This window comes from Lytechinus pictus, chromosome 17 (genome assembly GCF_037042905.1).
Source record: "Lytechinus pictus isolate F3 Inbred chromosome 17, Lp3.0, whole genome shotgun sequence".
In the NCBI taxonomy this organism is placed as follows: domain Eukaryota; kingdom Metazoa; phylum Echinodermata; class Echinoidea; order Temnopleuroida; family Toxopneustidae; genus Lytechinus; species Lytechinus pictus.
In genome coordinates, this window is record NC_087261.1 from 12,820,919 (window position 1) to 12,847,261 (window position 26,343).

A 26,343-nucleotide genomic window follows, 5' to 3' on the forward strand; every position below is an offset into this window, starting at 1 on the left:
GAACACTTTATGAAACACACAACAGATGCCTAGGGTATACAGAGTATGCAAAATCGAAATGATATCACATTGCGTTTTTTCTAATGTAAAATTATGAATGTTCTGTTATGATGCATTTGTCATAGAGTGTGTAAATCAATATGCGTTTTCAATGCCTCGGCTCAGAATAAGTGATCAGAAATTGAACAAGAAAAGCGTTGTGTTAATCCCCTTTTTTGTTGCTCATCTGAATTTGCTTGAAGAAAGGCTAGGTGTGATGGGAGTCCTGATCATTATTTCTTTCTTAAAAAGATAAAAAAAATTATGCTTGAAGAGTAAATTGGTCAGTCTGTTGGCCGCCTTCCCTACGCAATCTCGAATCCGACATTTTGTAGGCCTACGTCAATGCAAATTTCTTCTATATATAGGCTTGCCAAAATCAGAATCAATGGATAGGACTTTATCAACCAACCCCAGAAGGTGCCTTTGAATGGTCGGATGGAACGGAGGTGAACTACACTGCATGGTTTCCTTTGCAACCGGATAATAACATCCCTCATCTCCCAAATTCTTCAGAAGACTGTGCTTATATTTGGAAGAAGAAATATCTCACTTCTTCTAGTGAGCCCAAATCCTTGAACGACTCCGCTGTAAAATTCACGAAGCAATATATAGGACCAGGAAAGTGGAACGATAACGAATGTTCCGCTACTATGGCCTACGTTTGCAAGATAACCTTCCTATGTCCTAGGCCTTGGGTGTTTTTCCAGGGTAATTGTTATCGTCATCATAAGAAGGGCGTCAGCTTTACTCAAGCCGTGACGAATTGCAGGAACACTGACAAGTCCAAAGGCCAACCTGATCTCGTATCTATCCACAGCGACGAGGAAATGAACTTCGTTGCCAGTCTCTGTATAAAGGTAACTTTACATGATAGGGGGGCACTTCCATTGACGAGTGGATACCATGCGCGACCATGGGGTCTCGAAAAGCACCCTAGATTAAACAAGTATTTTCCATGAAAATGCACCCCTTAACAAGTATTGGCGTATGAAACCCTACCCTTAATAAGTTTTGGAAGCAAAACGATACCCTTGGCAAGTATTCTCTGAATTGAACCCCTAAACAAGTCCCGGGGGGGGGGGCACTTACATTGACGAGTGGATACCATGCGCGACCAAAAAGACACGTAAAAATATGTCTTTTTCAAGATAATAACGGTGTCAAAAACATTATAATGGAAAAAGGGTATCTATTTCGCCAGGAAAGCTACGTGTTTAGAATTTGCGAGGGTATAAAAATCAAGACTAAAATGTTTTATAAAGGATGTACTCTTTGCTCCAGGAGTCAATACTACGTGTTTAGAGTATATGATTTGCGTGAGTTGGGCTGTTCTAAACCCAATGATGTAGGTAAAGGTAAAACCGACGACCGACGTCCGTGACATACCGCTGTACTTGTTTATGGGTTCAAATCAGGGAATACTTCCCGATAGTATCGCATTGTTTCCAATACTTGTTAAGGGTAGGGTTTCACACGCCAATACTTGTTAAGGGTGCAATTTCAGAATATGGAAAATACGTGTTTATGGTGCTTTTTGAGATCTCATGGTCGCGCATGGTATCCACTCGTGAATGGAAGTGCCCCCCCCCCCCCCGGGAAACAAGTACAGCGATATTTTAATTGTTACATGTCACGGACTTCGGTCGTGGGTTTCACCTTTAGCTACATCATTGGGTTTAGTACGGCCCCACCTCCCATACCTCGTGCAAATCGGACTCTAAACACGTAGTATTGACTGTTGGGCAAAAGTACATCCTTTATTAAAGATTTTAGTCTTTTTTATACCCTCGAAAAATTTGACCATAAACACGTAGCTTTCCGAGCTAAATAGATACCCCTTTTCATTATTGTAGTGTTTTTGACACCACGTTACGTACGTAACGTGCCCTGTCTTGAAAAGGACATCCTTTTTACGTGTTTTTTTTTTGGGTCACGCATGGTATCCACTCGTCAATACAAGTGCCCCCGGAATATGATCCAATAACCTTTAAGTTTATGTCCACTTCTTAGAAGTACAATGACTTTGTCGTCATGGTGACATAAGATAGTTTGCCAAGTCGACTACTAGAAAGTTTCATAACTCGGATGCAGATCAAGCATGGTCCATTAGGTGGAAGGATAGTGAAACATTTCCTCAACACTTTCCGCGATCGGCTGTTCGAAGAAGAGCTGTTAGCTTTATGTTTACAAAATTATGTATTTCATAAGGACTAAAAGATGGTACAAGTGCAAAGCGCTATTAGACCTGAAAAAAAGGGAACATTCCTTTTTTTTAAATCATGAGCATGGTGCTTATCCATCAGCGTCAGCCGAAATTTTCTGTATAGTGACCTGAAAAATGTTGGTATCAATAACGCATAAAGCATTTTAACTTATTTGATGCAAGATAAAAGAGTGATTGGGAAGAAAATGCCTCGGTCAAGGGCCATACAGGGAATCGAACCCCGGACTTTCATGATGTAGTCAGGTGCCTTAGACATCTGCCACGGCACTTTGCCACCTCGTATTAAAGGGAATCGATTGATGCAAGCGCAAAAAGCAAGCTGAAATTATTTATACTGACCTGAAAAGGGGACAATTAACGGGATTAAGGACTGTTTGTAATCATAAACATGATTCATATCGTAGACAGCGGGGGTGGGAGTGCATCCCCAATTTTCTGAGAGGGGGATGCGGTGTGCAATCATCTCCCAGGTTTCAAGGTGGGGAAAACCCCCGATATTCTTTATATGATATGAAGTTATTATCAGTATCATAATCATTATAAATTTCATTGCTATTAGAACCACCATTAGTCCGGGAGCCAATTTTTATCTTCATATAGCAATAAAGTATGTATTCCCTTAGTAAGGAAACGCACGTCTGGCTGGTCGTTAGTGGTGGGTGTGGTCAGGAGGGCGTTGAAAAAGAAAAAGAAAAAAAAATAGGCTAGCCTAGCTGAAAAAGAAACATCATGAAATCGGTGGGACATTGTCTTGCTTATTATTAGGGTCATTGAAAAATAATGCCAGACATAACTGAAAAGTTTATCAATCTTAAGGGACCTTTATACTAGCGTAATGCAAAAGTCAAACAGCGATGTATTATCTACATGTGTTTAGTGTCACACTTCAGACCCGGCTTAATATTGTGTTTGTGTTGAGAACCCGATGCACCAAAACTTCTGCATGCAGATGCAGAAATGGGCTGCTGATTGGGTTTGGGTGAGAATGTTAGAGGGCAGGGGTTGAGGGGGAAGGGTCGGGGATGGAAGAACATAAGGGACATGGTATGGTTCCATGACAATTGCTCCGCCGACATTTGCTTCGCCGACAATTGCTACGCAAAATACGACAACTGCTCCGCCGACAATTGCTCCGGACAGTTGCTCCGCCGACAATTGCTACGCAAAATACGACAACTGCTCCGCCGACAATTGCTCCGGACAGTTGCTCCGCCGACAGTTGCTCCGTCGACACTTGCTCCGCCGATATTTGCTCCGTCGACACTTGCTCCGCCGATATTTGCTCCGTCGACATCTGCTCCGCCGATAATTGCTCCGCCGACATCTGCTCCGATTATACGACAATTGCTCCGCCGTCATGTGCTCAGATAACAAAATTGCACGAACATCTTACAAATTGTTCTGTTCTTATTATTCGTTAATTTTTTATTTATTTATTTATTTCATTCTCCCCCATCATCACAGCTTTCTGCTTAAAAAAAAAACAAATTGTTCTCCCTGCCGCTGACACTTGACAAATTGTAACGCAGATTGTGAATCTGGATTTTTGTTCATATATTATTATCATTGGTTTCACTCCGGTCTTGAGCGGGGAGAGAATGTGGGGGGGGGGGGGGTGCTGGACACAATATCTCTTCTGCTTTCCAGCAACTTATACACCATACATTCGTGCGGGCTCCCCTCTCCTCTCTCTCTCGTTTTGTTCTTTCACGCCATTTATTTTCATTATCAGCATTATAATTTTTATCAATATTTTTATTACGTCTTGGGCCTTATCTACCCTTGCACCTTTTTTCTTTCAATTTGTTTCAATGATCATCACTGGCGTACAGATGGGGGAGGGGCGTTCTAGGGGTCACGGATCCCCCATTCTCCCTATCAATGGAAAAAACGAATAAAGGAAAGGAAAATAAATGTCATCCTTGTCTGGCCACCTCCATTTTTTGTTGTTGGCTCATTACGCTACTGGTGAGTCACTATAAAATTAGACTTCGGTTGTATTTTGTTCTATTCTGTGCAATAGCGACAATATAAATATATTTTGATAAATGAATATATGTATGTATCTCTCTCATAACGTCTAAACAAATAAAGTTGTTTTTAAAAGACAATAATATATATACCAGTAATATATATTATTGTATTTTAAAAACAACATTATTTGTTTAGACGTTATGAGAGAGATACATACATATATCCATTTATTAAAATATATTCATATTGTCGCTATTGTCCCTTTTCTGGTAAATATATCCAAAATATTCAATCAGCGCATCATGCTCTCATTTCTTTTACGAGATATCTCCCCCCAGGTATGCTTCATGTTTACAATAAAAAAATGCGTAGAAATAGAAAGGGGAGATTTATACGCATTTTTTTAAATTGTAAACATGAAGCATACCTCGGGGGGGGGGGGGGGATCTCGTAAAAGAAATGAGAGTGCGATGCGCTAATTGAATATTTTAATTATCTTTTTTCTATCAGTGAAGAATACAATCATGATCAACATAAAACACAAAATCAACTCACTATTATATATATTATCATATTTATCTAAAAACCTACGGTGTATATGACATGATGTGGATGTGGAGACCAGAGCACTGTGTATACGAGAAGATATGGAAACCAGAGTGGAGGGGTGAGTCGAGAAGGTGACACGACATGTAGCCTTTCACAAGTTGGTATTTTCGTGAATATTAATTTTTACTTACTGAATGTCTTGGTCATGTTTGTGAGGGACAAAATTTGCCGACAGTAAACATTTTGCATGACTACAGTACAGGTTTTCGACAAATAAGTTGGGGTACCGTTGAATTTCACCTGGAGCAAATATCTCCACTCCGGAGCATATTTAGCCAGAGCGATTTTGACGCTAAGAATGGGGTATATCTAAGTTTTTTTGTACTGTCATAATTATTACAAGAGCACGCGTATTTTTTTTCATTTTAATCACCAGTCACGTAATAACACTTATATACACAAAATGCCACTCCCATGAATAAGAATATCTATCCCTCCTTTGTGCTTATCCCTCTCATTCTATTTCTTTCTATGTTATGTATCAGGGGCCGAAGCCCCCCACTTTTTTTTTCCAAAACCGTGTACAAAAACGTAAAAAAGATCATATGATTGTGATTTTTAGCATGGTCAGCCCCCCATTTTGAAAACCGTTCCGCGGCCCCTGTGTATGTCATGCAAGCATTGTTTAAATTTACTTTGCAATATATTATAATATACAAAAATGGAAATTGACGTCTTCAGCCTGTGCTACAATTGTTATGCGCATGAAAGTACGAATAAATAAATAAATAAATAGTCGTCGCATTATCGGAGCAATTTACGGCGGAGCCATTTTCGGCGGAGCAGATGTCGGTGGAGCAAATATTGACGGAGCAGATTTTGGCGGAGCAGATATCGGCGGTGGAGCAAATATCGGCGGAGCAATTGTCGTATAATCAGAGCAGATGTCGGCGGAGCAATTTTCGGCGGAGCAGATGTCGACGGAGCAAATATCGGCGGAGCAAGTGTCGACGGAGCAAATATCAGCGGAGCAAGTGTCGACGGAGCAACTGTCGGCGGAGCAACTGTCCGGAGCAATTGTCGGCGGAGCAGTTGTCGTATTTTGCGTAGCAATTGTCGGCGGAGCAGATGTCGGCGGAGCAATTGTCGGGTCACCCATGGTATATCTAGCTTGATGGAGGGAGGGGGTCCTTAAAAATGACAAAAGCAAAAAAAAAAACTAACACCATTAGGAAATTAACCCCCTACGTTGGTCATATAATTACAATGGAAAGGGCCTAATCTTTTTGTCAACAAGGGGGTACTACACTGATCATGCAGCTGGGATTTGGTATCTGTATTTTTCTCCCTTGACCCCCTGCTAAAACCTATTTGTTTTCGTTTCAATATCATGCGATTGATCATAGAGCCTGTTCAGACCGGCAGAGATAGCGCGATCTAGCGCGCGCTAGATCGCGCTATCTCTGCGGTGTGGAAGGTACAACGTCGTTTCGGTCCGCCCAACAGCGAGCCACGGCGAGCCAAAACGGCGTGCCACTGGAGCACCTCTTGGGGGTGGTCCACGAGAGATAGCGCGGTCTAGCGCGCGCTAGATCGCGCTATCTCTGCCGGTGTGAACCCGAGCTACGATAGCACGCCGGAAATACAAGAGTGTAGAATCTAGATTAATCAAATTAGAAATACATGCACAATGTATACAACGCCATGAAATAAACGTAGGCCGGCTAGCATAATAGGCACAGCGATATCGAGCTTCCAACTAACTAGTACGGGTTCGTAATAGCGCGCGAAATCTTTGACCGCTCTGACCTCATGACGTCACGCGTCATGGCAACAGGACCTCTCAAAAAAGGGGGTGCTACGATAGACCGCGCTATCTCACTGCGGTGTGAATCCGGCGAATGCCAATGGGCGGACCGTGGATCGCGCTACGATAGCGCGATCCACGGTCCGCCCACGGTCCCCCCTTGCGGTGTGAACAGCCTCATAGAGACCGCTATAGGACTCCGACATAGGTTGTCGGTCTTACGGCCAAGATGATGCTAACTTATAAGCCCTGCGCACACTGCGATTCGTTGCGATCGAACTTTCAAAGAAATTGCAATGACACTTGATATATATGAACATTTCAACCAATATAATTTTAGTAATCAGAATTCAGAATTGTGATGGGATTACTGAAATCATAATTCAGTCAAGTTCGAGCCTCCCTGTAGGTATAAAATCAAAATCAATTCCAAATCGGAATGAAGTCTCCATCGCATGCGACTTAAAGCCGAATTGGACTTAACTCCGAACACAGGGCTTACCGGAAAGCAAAATTATTATTATTTTTTTATTCCTAGCATTATGCCGAACTTCAAATAAAATAACTGTGCTCCTTGGAAATGTCTCCACATCTTTTCCAGACCTTCCATAAATTGACATGCCTCTGATAACTGTCCTCCTCATCGGGATACCACCCAGTCTTCCCTTTACCTCATCCCTTTGATGTGGAGGAAGGTTCATATCTAGGTTTGAACAAGGGCTGAATGTAAGATGATTGTGGCCGGGTGGCTGAGTCAACATGGACAAGGAGATTATCATAACTTAAAAAGGGGGAGGGTAAGAGACCCGCGGAAGCTAAATCAAGATGATCGGTATACAGTTCCTTGATAATGATAGATGTCTACACAGTACGCAACGATGACAACAGTAGAAAATTAGTAAAATCACTCTTAAAAGTACACCCACATCACCCCCACCACAACCATTCCCCCCTTTATCAATGCTTATGCGATCTGCAATCAGATCAAGGTTTCAGCACAAAATAGATATCTGCTGAAAAGGGTTTGAATTTAGACTTCACAAACGAAATGGTTCTGAAAAAAAAAAAAATTCCAAGTACCATTAATTTGCACATTTTTTTCGCTCGGTCGCAACGATCACTCGCAAACAAAAAAACAAATAGGTTTTTTTGCAGGGGACAGTGGAGACGGGATGATAAAATAGATCAGCTGCATGGTCGGTATAGTACCCTCCTGCTGCCCAAGATATAGGCCATTTCCATTGTATTGATATGACCAGTGTGTATTAATTACCCCAATCCAAAATCTCAAGCCCCCGGCAGAAGCCCCCACCAAAAGTTCTATTCTAGAACCTCGCTTAGGGCTTTGCACAATTTCGGGGGTTTATTTCCTAAATGTGACGATCTTTCAGACTTTTCTCCCCCTTTTAGGGGGTAGGGCATTCTATTGGTCATTTTTTAAGGAACCCCAACCTCCCCCAAGCTAGGTATACCATTTCCCCAGTGTGTTCTTCCTCCCCGACCCTTCCCCCTCCAACACCCCCACCCAACCACCAACCATTAGCCCATTTCTGCAACTGCATGCAGACGTCTGTGTGCATCAGGGTTTCGGCACAAACAAAATATTAAGGGTCTAAGTGCGACACTAAACACTTGGAGATCACGGGTCAGATGCATAGAAAGTAGAAATTGCTTTTGCTAAGCTCTTGCTTGGCTTTTGCTTGATTCTGTATGCATAAAAATGAGCGAGCAAATTATTTTGCTACATTAATCGCTGACTGACTGCTAGCAATTCCTGCCGTTAAGCTTTTGCTAAAGAGCGTATGCATACAGCCAGCATTTCGCTTGTGCGTTTAGGCACTCACTGAGGTTTTTTCAAGCTCTGTCGGAGCAGCTTGAGCGTTTGCTTGATCAGGGTATTCGCGTTTTAAAAAAAAATCATGTTTTTACACTTGAGAGAGAACCCGAAGGTGTACCGTAACGCACATGTCCTTGTTTTCTTCTTAATAAGTGCAAACCAAATGCCACATTTATAAATTTATCAAAAAGAAACGAGTTAGTTTGACACCACGTCTGAGGAAAAGATATTATAGGAAAGAAGCAGTAATTTGCACTGCCACACTCTTGTGTCCGAGTCCTGCCTTTTCTGTGAGTCGTGTTTGCACCAGCGTGACGTCTCTTTTGTTCAAACCGCAAGCAATTGCTTCCTGAAGGCAAGAAAAGGGTCCAAGCACTAGCAAGGGGTTATGCATATGAAATAAAGCAATTGCTGAAGCATGATATTTTGCTTGTACACATGTAAAAGTTAGGGTTAGGGTTATTGCTATTGCTTGTGCTTGAAGTAATTGCTGGCAAGCAATTGCTACTTTTTATGCATCTGACCCAATACATTGCTATTTGACTAATGCATTCCGCTAATTTTTTTGGTTGCGTGTGGCCGCTAATCCCCACCACCAAAATATCTAGCATCATATTTTTAATGACCCTGACAATAAGCAAGACAATATCGATATCCCAGCGAGTTCATGAGGTTTCTTTTTCAGCAAGGCCAGCCTAATTTTGGGGTCCTTTTCAACGCCCTCCTGACCACACCCACCACTAACGACCATCCAGACGCCCATTTCTTTACTACGGGGTATCCCTACTATATTGCAATGAAGATGAAAATTAATAACCTATTTAAAGCCCCCTCACACCTGACCGAATGTAGGCGGACGAAGGGTGACGAATGGGAAAAATGCACGAATTGTCAACGAATTCAAATAAAATTTCCGTCAAATCATGCGATCAGTAACTATTGTCAAATCTTATCAACGAACAGTAGGCGAAGGATAAATATGACATGCGAAAGATATCGATTTTTCGGTTCACCTCTTTGAGTAAATTGCAGCCGAAGGCGAGCGAAGGGTTAATATAACCCAATAAGACGAACGAACAGTGAGCAATGGTTTGATATGGCGTGCGATTAGAAACGAAGACGAGGGAATAGATTGGGTGTTTATGTACGTTTGTGTCATCGTGTTGCTTCGTTAAGGGTTCTTTCGAGATCGGTCCACTTTGGCAAAAGTGCGATGAGGGACTACGCGCGACAATAACACACGAACGATAAACGAATGATTAAATAAGAGATGCGAATTCAAATAGATGACCAACGATTTTTCAATTCGTCGGGAAATTTTTAACATGTTCAAAATTTCCGCGCGAATTTGAATAATCGCAGCTGTTAGTTCAGAAGGTGTACGAACCCAAACACGAAGGGTAAATATAATTTACTTTCAGTTACCATTGAAAACGATTTTTAAAAATATGCCTTTCGCCAGCCATCACAAGGCATATTTCAGGCGATTCGGTTAGGTGTGAGCATGGACCTACTAGTAATAGGTCCATGGTGTGAGGGAGTCTTTAGCTAGGCAAACACCGCTGGCTTCTGGGGGGAAGACTTATGGGCCGTTGCAAGAAACTTGCGGTCAATTGCAAGTCTATTTTCAGTCCCTAAATCATTCATATATCTTGCAATTGTAAATTTGTGATTGATTGCTGGTCTGCTTTTTGAACAAGGAGTTTAATCTGAATTGCTATGGTTAAAAGCGATCAATCAACTGTAAAATTGCAACAGAATATTTGCGATTGATTGCAAATATTTTCTTGCAACACCCCCTTAGAGTCGCACTTAAATGTCGACGCGTACACGATATGAAACGCGCAATCTTATTGAACGATACGCAGTAGTAAGCGTCCTCTTCGCATGATCTCACCAATACGGCCATGCATTTTGTAATACATGCAACTAGGCATTTAAGTGCGACTCTACGTCATGATTGAATCTTTGTGAAACACCCCCAGTACTATAAAGTATTATCCAATTCGTCTCCAGACCTGGAAAGTTCTATGACTATGTCGTCACCATGGTCACGGAGCACGGAGACATAAGGTATCTTGCGCGGCGACTCTCTAATGTTAAATCACACCAAGTCCGACAAATCGAAATGTCATGGTAAATCGACCTGGGAAAACAATTAATGTTGCCATGGTAACTAAACATTCCTTTAGAATCTGAATTGGGAAGGGTCCTTAAGTTACCATCATGCCATATGAATGTTTTTTTTACATGTCAACATGGCAACATGCGCCACCATATCTATTTACAGTTTTAACAAGTCTACAGCTGTTTAGACGACTAATGGTAAAACAAAATGCCTTGCCATCTCGTTAATCTTACGGCTATTTAAATTTTCACTTATCAGCCGATATTATTTCGTTTTATAAAAGGATTCGTGGAGCTGCAGGGCATGGATCGGTCTGTACAGACCCGATAAAGATGGACCATTTCTTTGGTCCGATGGGACGTCAGTCAACTTCACCGCATGGGCTGAAAACTACCCACATAAGTGGTATACTGAAGGCATTTCGTGTGTGAGTCTGATGACGACATGGATGATGGACGTGAGTAGCTGGGAGGAGGACGTGAGTATCTGGGAGGACACGCAATGCGGTTGGCGATATACCCACATTTGCAAGATTCAATTAAAAATGTAAAACCTTCATGAATACCTGAAAAGGAAAGCTGCGTCCCATTCGTAAACGATACCACGTATGGGCATGTTTAAAGGCGACCACACACCTTACGACTGGTCGGCGACTCGATTTCAGAATAAAATGTAGTAGAATTTGATGCTAATATTGAGACTTGGAATATCTTACTGTGTAATGTTCTAAATCATCGTACGAATACCTATGTTCAAATCTGTGACTGTGATATCATCCTCCTTAGAATAAAAGCGAATTCAATATCTAGTCGTAATGACGTCATAGCAGTCGTACGATTGACTACGATTTGAAACCAATCTGGCCTTTACTCAAAAATAAAAGCTTGCAATCTTTCAAAATGGTTATATTAGTATTCTTTCAATTGATTTCAACCTCAAATAAAATGATATGTTCCATTCACATTTTCAGAAAATAAGCAAAATGCGATTCGTTCCAAAATCGGATCGCGAACAGTCGTAAGGTGTGCGGTGGCCTTAAGATGACGACGATAAAAAATAATTTTACAAATTCTTTCCTTTTCAACTCCAAATATTATACAAAAGCACTGATGCGGCTCATCACTTACCATGCTTATATTCATGTAAACAGTAAGATCAAGCATAGCACACTCGTTCGAGAATAAAATATTAATTTGATTAGGCTGTAAACGTGTATTATCAAACTTTGTATTTCATTCAGTAACATTTTCAATTAGTCTATTTATACATAAATACATAAGTTTGTAGTTTTAAGTTTGCTTTATATATATATATATATATATATATATATATATATATATGTGTGTGTGTGAGGGTGTGTATGTAAGTGTGTGTGGGGGTGTGTGTTGGGGCGGGGTGGGGTGGGAGAGGGAGGGGGAAGTTTGGTGTTTAAGCATTTTTATAATAGCTGATTTCATTGTTTTCTTTTAAGATATATATGATTTATGATTATATTAAGTTAGTGAAAAAAGTGAAAATATGAAATGTAAAGTATTATATGTGATTTGAAATGTTAAATTGAAATGTTATGTAACTATTTGTTCATGAAATCAGAATAAAAACAGTATTCAAAACAAAAAAAAGTGTGTGTGTGTGCATATACATAAATATATACACTGTAAACATTAAGTGCTGATTTTCTAGTACTACTTTAAACTAGAAAATCAGCACTCGTAGTGCAATCACTAAACAAGCACTGTAAGTGCTAAATCAGCACTTCATTTATTACAGTGTATATATATATTTGTGTGTACATCTACTTTGTATTTAAAAGGGTCCCAACGAAAATCAGAGTTTGTGCTGATTGGGCCACCCTTAAAAAAGGAAATGAATAAATAAATAAATAAATAAAATAAATAAATAAATAAATAGGTTAGGTCTACTCAGGTTCGAGACCTTATAGCCCGGATGAACTCTGGTGTAAACTGTGGTCTACCATGTCTACACTCATGCATTAGATATGAATAGCTAATTTTGACGGGAGAAATTATTAATTTCTTTTCGCGCAAGTTTGGCACTCATTAGGATAGTGCACAGTAAATGGGGGAAAACGGTTATCGTAAAACATACCTTTTTGTAAAAAAACGCCTCATTCATGCAGTACATGAATATTCATTAATAGCAAGAAGATTATACATGTAGATGTGTTTTGGTAAATTTGAATGTGTGTGTGTTTAATATTGTTTTAGCTTAGGATGTTGTAAAATAGTTCATGTTTGACTTCTTTGTTGAAGCAAAAGAGCAACAATAAACAATTACTCAAGTGAAAATTCTGTGTTTTTTTTTGTCTACGTTATTGCAAAATATTTGCGCTGTTTTATTTATTGGGAGGCACCGATCGAATCTATACATATAATTTATGCTAACTTGTAAATTGAACTGTATAAAAGATTAAAACAATCTGGTTTACTAAATGCTATACCAAATGATGCTTCTGGTTTTGATTATGCACTGCGCTTAAAATGTTCACATTTTATCATTTTAAAATGATTTTATCATTTTAAAATGATTTTCCTTGAAATTAATCAATACTTTATGTTTATTATGTTTATTGATAGTTCGTTTACTGAATTTACTGTTTCATGGATTTAATTACTATATACTTATTGTAAGTAACTCGCATATTTTTCTAACATTCACAGAGCAACGTTGAATCATGTGTACATTTTATCCAGTTAAGTTTAATGCTGTTCATTTTCCTTTTTGCTTTTCAATATTCATATTCCTTGAATATCACTTTTCCTCACAATAGTCACAAATAATGTCTTGTTATAAAAGGCCTTGTATAGTTGCGCGTGAGTTTCGGGTAATTTTTATGGGCAGCCGTGAGGTCCAAAGTTAAACGACCAGGTTAGTGGTGCGTAAGCTAGCTAATAGCTTTAGCCGGTCAATTGTTTTCCTAGTCTTTCAAAAAACAAAGCTACCAAGAAATTATACAAGTGATTACCAAATATGCAATTTACCAAAATGTGCGGTAACATGACCGCGGATAAAGCATGTTAATCTCATCCCAACTTTTGCAAGCCCGTTGCATTGCGCATGGCTTTAAGAAGACAGCGTTAGGAAACACACACATGTATACCAGGGCCCGTATTCTATAAACGAAATAAGCATGCTTAAGTAAAAAAAATCTAATCATTTTGTCTTATTTTCTGTCTAAGCCAAAATTCTTAGCCAAAACGCGTATTCCATAAAGAATTGGCTAATAATTAATTTTTGCGCGACCGAGACTGATATAGGATGAATCGAATGGCTAAGCAACTTTTCATAAAACTGCAGAGTCTGTATTCCATAAATACAACATGGCTAAGATTTTTGCCCTAACTTCAAGACAGTTTTCTTTATCCTGAAACGTGATACGTGAATTAAGCGTGAGTCTCCTATTTCTGCTATTAGCGTAACTTTCTCTCCTTCTATGCCTTCAGTGAAATTTGCCTTAGCTTTTTTCTCAGCCTCCATCTTGATACGCGATTTTTGCTTTAAAGGGGAATCCAGCCTTTGCCATAACATGTTGTGTTGGGAAGGAGAAAAATAAATAAAACAGAATGGTGAAAGTTTGAAAGAAATCGGACAAGCAATAAGAAAGTTATAGCTGTTTTAAAATTGAGATCACTAATACTATGTAGATTTCAAATTGGCAACTGGGTAAGTAAATTATGACAAGGGGCAAGGACAACTTTCCCATAGGCCATGTACTTTATTATCAGGGATTTGTGGTTTTCTCCTAAGTACCCATTCCCCTGGGGCAGTAATCTAAATATAACCCAGGTATTATATTGTTCTATGTCCTCATGAAAGAAAAATATAATTTCAAATAAAACTTGGAAAAAATGACATTTTAGCCATAATATGTATTGGAGTACATGGAAGAGTAGTCCTTGCCTTACATCACTATGACATCCCATATGCGGCCAATTTGAAGTCTCCATGGGTATAGTGATTACCAATATTTACAACTTTTAAAAATTCATAACTTTCTTGTTGTTTGTCCAATATTGTTCAAACTTTCACCTATCAAATTGTCTGATTTTTCTTTCCCTTATAAAAACAAGTTTTTATTTGGGTTGGATTCCCCTTTAACTCATAAAACGCATAGACTTTTTTTTACCGCGGAGCAGCTGTTACGTTCGCGACAAAGTTGCGTGACGTTGCAATTTTCTCATGACGTCATAGAATTTGAGACTCTGACTTAGCCATATCGTCTCCCTTTGCTCGTTAAATTAATGAATTAAATAATAGAGGAGAACATGCTAAAAAATTAAAGAGGAAAAGAAAGAATAAAGACTAAGTACTATCAAGTAGTCAGACAAAGATCGTGTACTGTTACTTTGTATTACCCCTATTATTCAATTGAGACAAAATTGGTCGTCCCTCGCCCCCGACCAAGAAATCATGACGCCGCCTTTTGCATACTCACACACGTACAATTTGAAATTTCGCATGTAAAACTACTACCAACCATTTTGAAAGTTGTGAATTTCTTTGGGGAGAAATTTGAAACAAAGAATATTGTGCTGTCCTAAAAATTCCTACATTTTATTATAAAAAAACCCTTTAACTCTGTAGTGAGTATCTGATCTTACTCTGATTCAAATAATCCTTTTCAATATTACAATTTCTTATCTTTTATGAAGTTCTATCACTTGTTAAGTTTCTTAGTGGCTTTGTACTTTGAAAGAAACTTAGGCTATGCACTTAATCATTTGTCATTCCAATATTTTTTGGGTCTTGTTCGAAAAATTTGAATGAATATTCATAAAGACATGCCCAGAACGCTTTCACCGGAATAATGCATATCTTTAAAATGCCATAACTTTGTTATTCCTTGTCAGATTTGATCAAATTGTCAGTGTTTTGTTTGTCTGATTTTTCTTAATGTGTTCAAATAATACCAGAGGTTACCGGGTGGGCGTGTTTCATAAGCTGAGCGGCTTACGACTGGTGAACTATTTTTACGCGCAAAATAATCACCATTAAACATTTTTAATGGTGAATATCATTTACCTCAAGAAAGGATCACCTGTCATTCAACTGTTTTATGAAACGGCCACCAGGGGCCCGTTTCATAAAGGACTTGCAACTGTTGTAACTTTGCCATTATGGCAACTACCATGGTAACAGGGCTCAGCAGCCAATCAGAATCAAGGGTTCCATGGTAAATTGTCATAGCGGCAAAGTTACAACAGTTGCAAGTCCTTTATGAAACGGGGCCCTGATGTAGTCCCCATCTTTTTGCTCTATGCCCTCAAGGAAGTCCAAAAGGTATTTCTTTAAGACCAAGTCAAACGCATTCAGGTCAATAACTGGTTGTCCCGAATAAAAGAGAGAGAGAGAGAGATAAAAACAAACTTGCATAACCGTCAGTATCCATTAAAAAATGGACGTAACCTCTCATGATATGTACAGTTTCCAATAATATTTCATTAATGTTTAATGCACAATACAGACAGTAAGTGATTGAATAAGTAGTTTAAGATTTTATCATTGAAGTTCACTATCTATTGTTAATTTGATTATCTTTGTAAGTTCTAGCAAGTAAAATTGATGGAATAAATTGATGTATAATAAATTGAATCATTATCCATGGACGACTAATTGTGTACAAAGCTACTGTATCACTAAATATCCTGCCTGAGTTTCACGTCACATGATTAAGGTCAAAGGCCAATTAGGATCAACAAACTTTGGCCATGTTGGGGTTATTTGAGGAATTGTCATCATAACTCTAAAAGTTTATGGATCTAGATCATGAAACTTGAACATAAGAGCAACCATGTATCCCTGAATATCATGTGCGAGTTTCACGTCACATGACCAAGGTCAAAGGTCACTAAGGGTCAACGAACTTTTGCCATATTGGAGGTATTTGAGGAATTGTCATAATGCAGGCGAGACTGCCAGAGGCGTTCCACTTGTTTTTTTTAATAAATATATTTGCATGTTCATTTTTGTCCATATCATTGACTTATCTAATGTCATAAGGGTTTTTTGTGGAAAGTAGTAAAGTTGAAGCTTGTTTTCAATCCCAAATTTCAGTATAATTTCGTGAGAAAAAATACAGATGAACAAGTGACCTTTATACGCCAGGGGAGCATTTCATGAAAGGACTTGTCGGATGTTTTATCCCACAAGTCTTGTTTTAACCGACAGTTACCATAGTTACAGTGCTTCTCAGCCAATCAATATCACGAAAAGTTGTCAGATCTGACAACTTGTCGCACGAAAATGTTGATGAAACGCGCCCTTCCCCACCCTGATCTTACTTCTTTTACGAAAGTAACTTATAACTCAATTCAAATTCAATTAATTTATAGCATCTTCCAAAATAATATTGGTCGACCCCTTTACACATTTTGTCCTGTTCCGTTTATGATAATGATACTGTGATTTATGTTTACTTCTGCAAAGACTACTTCTGAAAATGCAGCAGTTTTGGAAATTTGGTTGGTTGAAATACTTTTTGTCTCGCCTGCATAGCAGAGCGAGACTATATACAGACGCCACTTTTCCGACTGTGGCCGCGGCGCACAGTGGGCCGGGGAGAAACAAAAGTAATTTTGGGCAATTCCAGATTTTTAATTTTTGTCATGCCCAGCTGAAAGACAACAGTTTGAAGAATACTTCAGCAAACTATTTCATTCCGTAATTTGCATAAAGGTTGTTAATTTCCTACCTCAAATCGTAAAATGTGACATTTTGCGAAATGCCGCGTATATGACAACCTATAGTTGAAAAACAGGCCATTTCACATGAGGTTTTTCATGTAGGAATCTAAAATGGCTCCCACATAATCCTGATATATTTTTTTTTCGTGTGAAAGGGTTCAAAGTAGATAAAAGACACCTTTCAGGTGGTTTATAGGATAATTATTCCTCGAAATAGGCTGATAATCCATGTTTTTTGCATTTACAATAGAAACGTTTGGATTTCCGTGGATATCCGTCTAAATTATATAAGCATCATTTTCCCGATGTCTAAGCTATAAGTCGATACCAAATTTAACTGCCCGTTTTTATGTTAGAGCCGATTTTACTTGACACATCACCCCCAAAACGGTCGTGGGTGATTCCATACGTGTCGTACGGGACATTTAGAGAACATTTGACAGTTTTTTGACAAGAAAAACAAAAAATATTCCAGTAACTAAAGGTGATCATCAAGTACTACCAGAGTGTTAGAAAAACCAAGACTTAACATGACTTCACATGATTCACATCCTGTATAATACAGATTTAAAATAGTAATGTGTCGTACGGACGCAGAAAAAGTGGCTTTTTTCGAAACCTCAAGTTTGTACTCTAAAGTCTGTGAGTTGGACGGATAATTTTCATAGAAACTGATCTCAAATTGAAATTCAATTACCCAAGAACAAACACATCTATGAAAGAAAGCAAAATAGACATTCATGAATAAATAGAGCAAATTACAATTTTCGAGAACATTGTGGCGTACGGGACACTCAAAATGTTTCGTACGGGACACCTCTAAATTGAAGCCAAACCTAGTTACTTTATGTCTCTTTGACTTCTTCAATCACTCTTTTTGGCTGATGATAATGATAGTCCTATCAAACTAAAGACATTCATTATGTTAGAAACCGCAATTGGCTGAATATTTCTGTCAATATATCATAAACAAAATAATGTGTCGTACGGGACACTTGTGTGTCGTACAGGACACTTCTGTGTCGCACGGGACACTTGTGTGTCGTACGGGACACTTGTGTGTTGTACAGGCACTTGCGTGTTGTACTGGGCAGTCTGAATAAAACAATGAACTTTTATCAATTAGAAGGGGAGCATTGCCCCTAAATTCTTCCTTTTTAATGAAAAGTCTTTTAATAAGTAGTCAGTCAGGACAATATAATTAAGTAACCTCAATATATACAATCGGGAGCAATATGTTATAATTTTTTTCATGATGGGAAATGTACAAGGGTTCGCAGCATTTTTTCCAAGCTGAAGAACTTGAGGTTTTGTGTGAAGTTATATTTTAGTGAATTAATTGATGATTTCCAATACACTATTTAAACAATGAATGAATGAAACTGTTTGTGTAAATTATGGGGCTAAAATGTTATATTTTTTCATATAAAATGTATATATACATGATATATGTCACAACTGTCACTTATAATTCCACAAAATATTTTTTTCTAAAGAAATGCGGTTCTACTTTTTCAAACCTTTCTGCATTTCATGAAACCATATGGTTTGTCTTATTTTCCAGATTTTTGTTACAACTTGAAAAAAGTAAGGAGTTTCAATACTGTACATAAAAAAATAGTGATCATCAAGGGAAGTCCAAATAGTTGATTAATATGTTTTTTTTTTTTACATCTTATAATAATTCCATGCAAGAGGAAGTCATCTTCCAGGCTAGGGTGAATCAATTATAAAGGTTTTCTTTTCATGCTCAGTGACAAAGAAATTAACCTGCTCTGACCAGTGAAAATCGCCAGTTTAGCTGAAGGGATTCACAAAAGAATACACCTACATGACATCAATTAAAATGGTTAGAATCACCTATTTTATGTTCTATGGAGATAAAAAAGTATTTTTCAGTTCACTTTATGTCAAATCAATTACTTGAATTAAAATAGGCCTACTATTTACAGTTTCTGAATCAAAATCCTGCAATTAAATGCATTATATATTGTGTGTCGTACCGGACATGTCCCGTACGACACACACTGTGTCGTACGGGACAACTTTCAATAGGACAATTATTAAAAAATGAAGGGCTGTGATTAGATCCTTATGGGATAAATCGATCACCCATGGGTCAAAGAAAGAGAAACTGATATTGTGAAATTGCATCATCAAAAATAAAATTGTAGGACAAACTTTTGCATCTTTATGTGTCGTACGGGACATTGCCAAAAATAGGTTCGGAAAAATCAGGGCTGCCCCTATTATGGATCAGGAAAATGTAGTAGATATCATTTGGAACCATCAATGATACATTATTCCATTGACCTGCAATATTTTCAATCTTCTCGTGCTTTGCCAATAATTGTTTCAGGCAGTGTTTGTACTTGAATATTCAATTAGCAAAATTATTGAAAATTGAAAATTCCATTATTCTTCCCCAAAAAAACTATATCTGATTTCACTTTTGGTTAAAACTCATAATTTTCATAAAATTTAGGTATCATAGTAAAATATTACACTACTTATGACTTATTGAAAGCATGTTGAAATTTATGATATTTTTGAAGTTCTAGTGTGGAATCGCCCTCATTTTTATACCGCGCAGTCATCGCAGCGCACCGTATGGGGTGTACATTGCGGCGCATTTTTGCACGGCGAGGACAATGCCCCTTCCATTTCATGAAAATGACATGAATTCCGGGCATAATGTAAACAAAATGAAGGTTGATAACGCATATAAGGGCTATCCACCCCTTCTTCCAGAGATAAAAGTTACTTGTAGAATAATTTCAGCCTCTTCATAGTGATACATTCGTGGTGTTATATACTCTGCGTTTTACCCAAGTATGTATGTTTTGTTTTGTATGTTTTATTTATTTAAATACGGGATTAAAAAAACCTGCTATCAGCCGCAAGGCTGTTTTTTAGCAAGTCCGTACATAAAAGTTGAAAAACTTAAAACAATAAATTATAAATCATGAACAAAATAATAAATACATGTACAAACATTTGAACAGATATAAGTTACATTGTACATGATAAAAATAAAGATTTGAGATAAGAGAATAAGAACTAAAAAAGCAACAAAAAATATATAAATATATACACATTCAAAACATTAACAAAAGTACAATCAATATATATGATAAAAAAACGGAAACAATACAATGGTCAGAATCTCAGTCAGCAACAATTACGGAAAACTAATAGGAAAGATATTTTGGATGCATTTTTTAAAAGCCGGTAGATTTGTTTGTGTTCTTACAGATTGGGGGAGATTATTGAATAAATGACTGGCAAGATATAAAGAGCTATTTTTCAAATAATTGGTGTGGGGTTTTGGAAGATAAATATACTGTTCGATATTTCTAAGTGAATGGTGCGTGTCCTTAATTGTAAGTTTTGAGTCTAGCACATTTGGAAGTAGATTATTTAATAGTTTGAATAGCAAAGTGACGAGGTCTTTTTTTAACTTTACATTTAAGCAGTCAACAGAAACAGTCTGATAAAGAAGTGTTCTACTGTAGCGACAATCCACCTGTAGAATTATCATCAATGCTCTGTTTTGGAGGATTTGAAGCCGTTTCAGAGAAGTTGAATCAGGTTTCATCCACACGGTGTTACAATAGTCGAAATGGGGGTGAATCATTGTCTTATACAAAAGAGTAGCAGTGGATATGTCTATATATGGTCGGATTCTCCTCAACATAAAGAAACTTCGTAGGACTTTGGATCGGACACCGTCAATGTATGGTCGCCAAGTTAATTCCTTATCAATAACGATACCCAAACAATTGCAGTTTTCTACTCTTTCCAGAACTTGGTCATTAATCCGTACATTGACATTGGCAAATAAATTGGTCTTACGCTTCGAGCCTATAATGACCAGCTTACACTTTTTAACATTCAACAAAAGCTCATTGTGTATTAACCAATCTTGAATAGAGGCCAGGTCTTCGTTTACCATATCTTGCATTCGAGTAGGATCTCTAGATGATACATACAGACAGGTATCGTCTGCATAAAGTGATATGTTACAATATTTTATTACTTTGGGGAGATCGTTCATGTATAGTATGAAAAACAAAGGCCCAATAATACTCCCTTGAGCAATTCCACATTGTACAATTTGTTCAGTGGATTCATTTCCATTTATGACGGTTTTCTGGGTTCTAAATTGAAAATAATTTTGAATCCATCGTAAACAATTTTCATCAAATCCATAACATTTTAATTTTTTAAGCAATATCTCGTGGCTAATCATATCAAATGCCTTTTCCAGGTCTAATGCAACAAGGGCAACTGACTCACCTCTATCAAGTGATTTAGTAATATTTTCAGTCAGATTTAATAGAGCAAGGCTCGTTGAAAAGTTTGGACGGAAACCAAATTGGTTTGGAATAAGTATGTCATTTTCATTTAGATATTTATATATTTGTTTAAAGACTATCTTTTCTATGACTTTGGAAAGTACTGGTAATACAGATATTGGTCTGTAATTAAATGGATTTGAAGCATCACCACCCTTAAATAATGGAGTAATTCTTGCCCTTTTCCATTCGAGTGGAACATACCCTTCTTTCAGTGATGAATTAATGATATGTGCCAGTGTGTTAACAATACAGGGAGACGAGTCTTTCAGAATACTTGAAGGAATTGTATCGAGACCGGTCGCTTTGTTACGTGGTATCTCTAAAAGACATTTTCTGATTTGTTCTCCAGTAATCTGAGCAAATGAAAAGAAGGAGTTTACATGAGCCATAAACTGAACCGGATTTCCTCTGGCTCCATGTTGCTGAATTGGTTGCTTCTTATTCATAGCTAAAGAAGAAAAATGGGCATTAAGTACATTTGCAATATCTTTGCTCTTTGAGTATTCTTCATTTTTATAAACAATTTTTCGTATTCCTGTATTCTTATTTCTACCTGGCAATATATCACGTAAAACCTTGATAGCTTGATAAAGCACGTTTAATATTTTTCATATTTTAAGGTATTTTTTAAATCTAATGATCATTTTGATGCCATAGAATTATTTTCAGGATCTCATACACACTTTTTAGGCATATGAGAAGCATAAACCAATATTCACTCTGGTCAATCTTAAAGTAACACATAACACAAAAGTTTATATACTACGAATTGTTTATCGTAATTTGTCTTTTCACAGATAGGTTTTAATCGGCCAATCAAAATTTTGTATCAAAGTGACGTCATATCGGCTTTAAATTATGTTCAGTTGATTCTACGCCCCAAATTACCCTTAATCAACATGTTAAAATAAAAATATAACACGGAAAATAATTTTGGCGCACTTTCAACTCATCCTGGCCCACTGTGCGGCGTCGTCAACATTAAATCTTAACAAAGGTTAAGTTTTTGAATTGTCATAAATTAGAAAGTATATGGACCTAGATCATGACACATGGACACATTAGGGTAATCAAGTATTACGGAACATCCTGCCTGAGTTTCAAGTCACATGACCTAGGTCAAAGTTCATTTGGGGTCCGAATTGACAATAGACACGCATGTTGGGGGAACATATATCGAAATCTTAACCAGCGTTAAGTTTTTGAAATTTCATCATAACTTTAAAAGTTTATGGATCTAGCTCATGAAACTTGGTCGTAAGAGCAATCAAGCATCACTATCCTGTGCGACTTTCAGGTCACATGACTAAGATCAAAGGCCATATAGGGTCAACAAATGTTGGCCATCGTGAGAATATTTGTTAAATTGCTATCATAACTTTGAAAGTTTATGGATTAAACCTTATATGCATAAGAGTAATCATTCAAGTATCATTGAACATCCTAGGCGAGTTTCAGGTCACATGACCAATGTCAATTATATAGGTAATTGAACTTTGCATACTTTATTATTTCATAGCTTTGAAAGTTTATGTATCTAGTATATGAAAGGAGGACGAAAGGGTAATCAAGTATCACTTATTGTTTTCCACGAGTCTTAGGTCACATGATCAAGGTCTAAGGTCATTTAGGGTAAATGAATTCATGTTTTATTATATTAATCATAAATAATAGCTGGATTTATAAAGCGCTTTTTGCCTGAGGATACAAAGCGCTGCTATTATTACCCCGGCTTTAGCTCGAGCTACCATCACCGGCGCTCAGTGCATGCAAGGAATTACTCCTGCCGGGTACCCATTCACCTCACCTGGGTCGAGTGCAGCACAGTTTGGATAAATTTCTTGCTGAACGAAAACACACCTTGGCTGGGATTCGAACCCACGACCCTCTGTTTCAAAGGCGAGAGTCATTATCATTATAAATGGTGTTTTGTGAATAATTATTCAACATTCGTTTCCTATATGAAGAGCTCACTTGCAAAAGGGGTTAGGTCCATTTTTCATCAAATTTGATTTTTTGGGTCTCAATGTATAGATTTTTAGTAGCTCTATAAGATGATACCAAAGAAAATTTGAAATTCGTATTTAAAAGTGATCAAAAATGGCAAAGAAAAATCACTTTTTTTTCAAAAGGGGTTAGGTCCACACCGATTTTTTTGGAAAAGAATATTTTAAAAAATATGAATAAAGGTACACTGTAAAAAGAAATCTTTGAATCAGTAGTTAACACTTAATGTATTTAAGTAGAATTTACAATTTGTAATTATTTTTCGTTGTTTTTAAGTAGTTTCAACTTGTATTTTAATTTACTTGATTTACTTGATTTATTTGGGTTCAATATACATTTAAGAAAATTCACGTATTGATAGCTTGCTTTGATTGAGTAAATCTAACTCAATTAGGCAAAGATGATTGTTACTTATAAAATCATGTTGAATGTACTTATATTTTTCAATTAACGCCATAATTAAATAATGCATGAATATTCATTAGAGCAAGTAAATGGTTTTTTTTTTAATAACTGTCATATCTATTTGTGTTTGAAATTGTTTTGGATAAGGGTGTGCTAACTATTGTATTCTTTTGTTGAATCAATGAAAAGGCAATATTAAATAGTCATTTAGCAGAAAATTATTCTCACTGTTTTATTTGTAAGAATGAAACGATCGCGTATAAATATAAATGTCAGTACCTATACATGTACAGGTAAGTGACAATTCACAAAGTCTAATATTTGGATAAAACATGTCTAAAATGAAAATGATGCCACCAAAAGTGGGACGATGGGGGAGCGGACTTTCGAATCACGAAAGTCCACTCCCCCATTTGATATTTTAAAATATTTTGTTGATTGTTTTACTTAATTGAATTAAGTTATTGTAACTTAATTTTCTTGAGTAAAATGGAAGCAAAGAAAATAAGTAAATTTTACTTAAAACTGCCGAAGTCATAAATACTTGAAAAAATTAAGGCAATTTTTTGCCACAATTTTATTAAGTAATTTCTACTATTTTTTTTTTACAGTGTAGATTTCTTTTATACCCAATTTTATGTTGTCATGGTAGGGAATCTTGAAAATTTAGTTTCGTATAAGAATATGCAAGATAGGAGAATTTAAAAAAATGATTTTCTTGGAGTAGACCTTACCCCTTTTGCAAACAAACTCTTCTGAAGAGCTCATTTGTCAAAAGGGGTTAGGTCCATTGTTCATAAATTTTATTGATTTATGTCTCAAAACCTCTAAATTTTTAGTCGCTTTGATGAAAACAAAGAAAATTCGAAATTTACATGAAAAAGTGAATAAAAGTGGAAAAGAAAAATCACCTTTTTAATCAAAATAGATTGGATTCATTTCAGTTTACTTGCAAAAGGGGTTAGGTCCACAATTATAATTTTTAAAACAATATTTATGAAAAAAAAATGAAGACAGGTAGATTTCTTTAATACCCAATTTTATGTTCACATGATAGGATAGTACATCATGACAATTTAGTTTCTCATAAGAATATTGCAGTAAGTGAAAATAAAAAACATGGTTTTCTCAGAATGGTCCAAAGTGGACCTAAGCCCTTTTGCAACTAAACTCTTCATATATAGAATCGTGAAGTGCAGGCGAGACTTTCAGAGGCGTTCATGAAATCTTTGGAACAAGATAGCTTGTGTGAAAACAGAAAAATCAAAGAAACAGATCAACAAAAGTTTGAGAAAATTTTGAATGAATAATAAGAAAGTAATGAGCATTTGAAGTTTAGATCATTATTGTGATGTAGGTCCTCCTATTGGCAATGCGACAAGGATCACACGTGAACAACTTTCCTTTTTTTTCTTTTGTATATATTTCACTTAAAATGCCTCTTTTATCATATCTATCAGTAGATCATAAATTTCTTCTATAGGAGGGCATGTAATACAGATTTTCAAAGATTATATCATGGATAAAGAGTTTTTATCACCATGAGAAAGAGCAAAAAGAGACAGTTTGGGTGTATTTTGTAGTCCATCAAAGGAAAAGTTGTTCACCTGTGACATCACACATATTTGTCGCATACAATTGGAAGATCTCCATAGCATTATTAATCGCATTATTCAAATGCTCATAATTTGCCATTATTTTTCTGATTTTTCTCAAGCTTTCTTTGATCTTATTCTTTGATTTTTTGTCTATCCACACAAGCCCACTAGTTCCAAGGGTTTCATTCCCCTTTATGTAAAATTGACCGATTTCAGAGTCAGAAGTCGAAAAATATAGGCCTACTTTAATTCCTGCCAATTATTCTATTTCGGTAGAAAATAGAGATAATGTATTTTACCTGTTAAATAAAAAGGGTTTAGCATAAAATTGTCGTTGGTATATAGTGATGAGATGAGACAAATAAGCAGGGATGGGTGTTGGATGGTTGTAAGGTACCTGCATTTCCTGAGATAAAATTTGTATGTATAATGGCGTATGAATGTATACAGTGTACGGATGTCAGTATCCTAGCATGAAGAACAATGTCATCACAATGAACGTTGCATTCTGATATAATTTCTTTTTAATTTGATACCGGTTTTTCAAATACAATTATCAACTATTTTAGGGTAACTCCAAACATATCATCTGAACAACTAAAGTGCTATCGGTCTGAAATTGAATTAGTTTGTATACATCCCTCATTGCTATTATACGTACCTTACAGTTTTGGACATGATTTTTTTACCTGTCAATATATTTATGG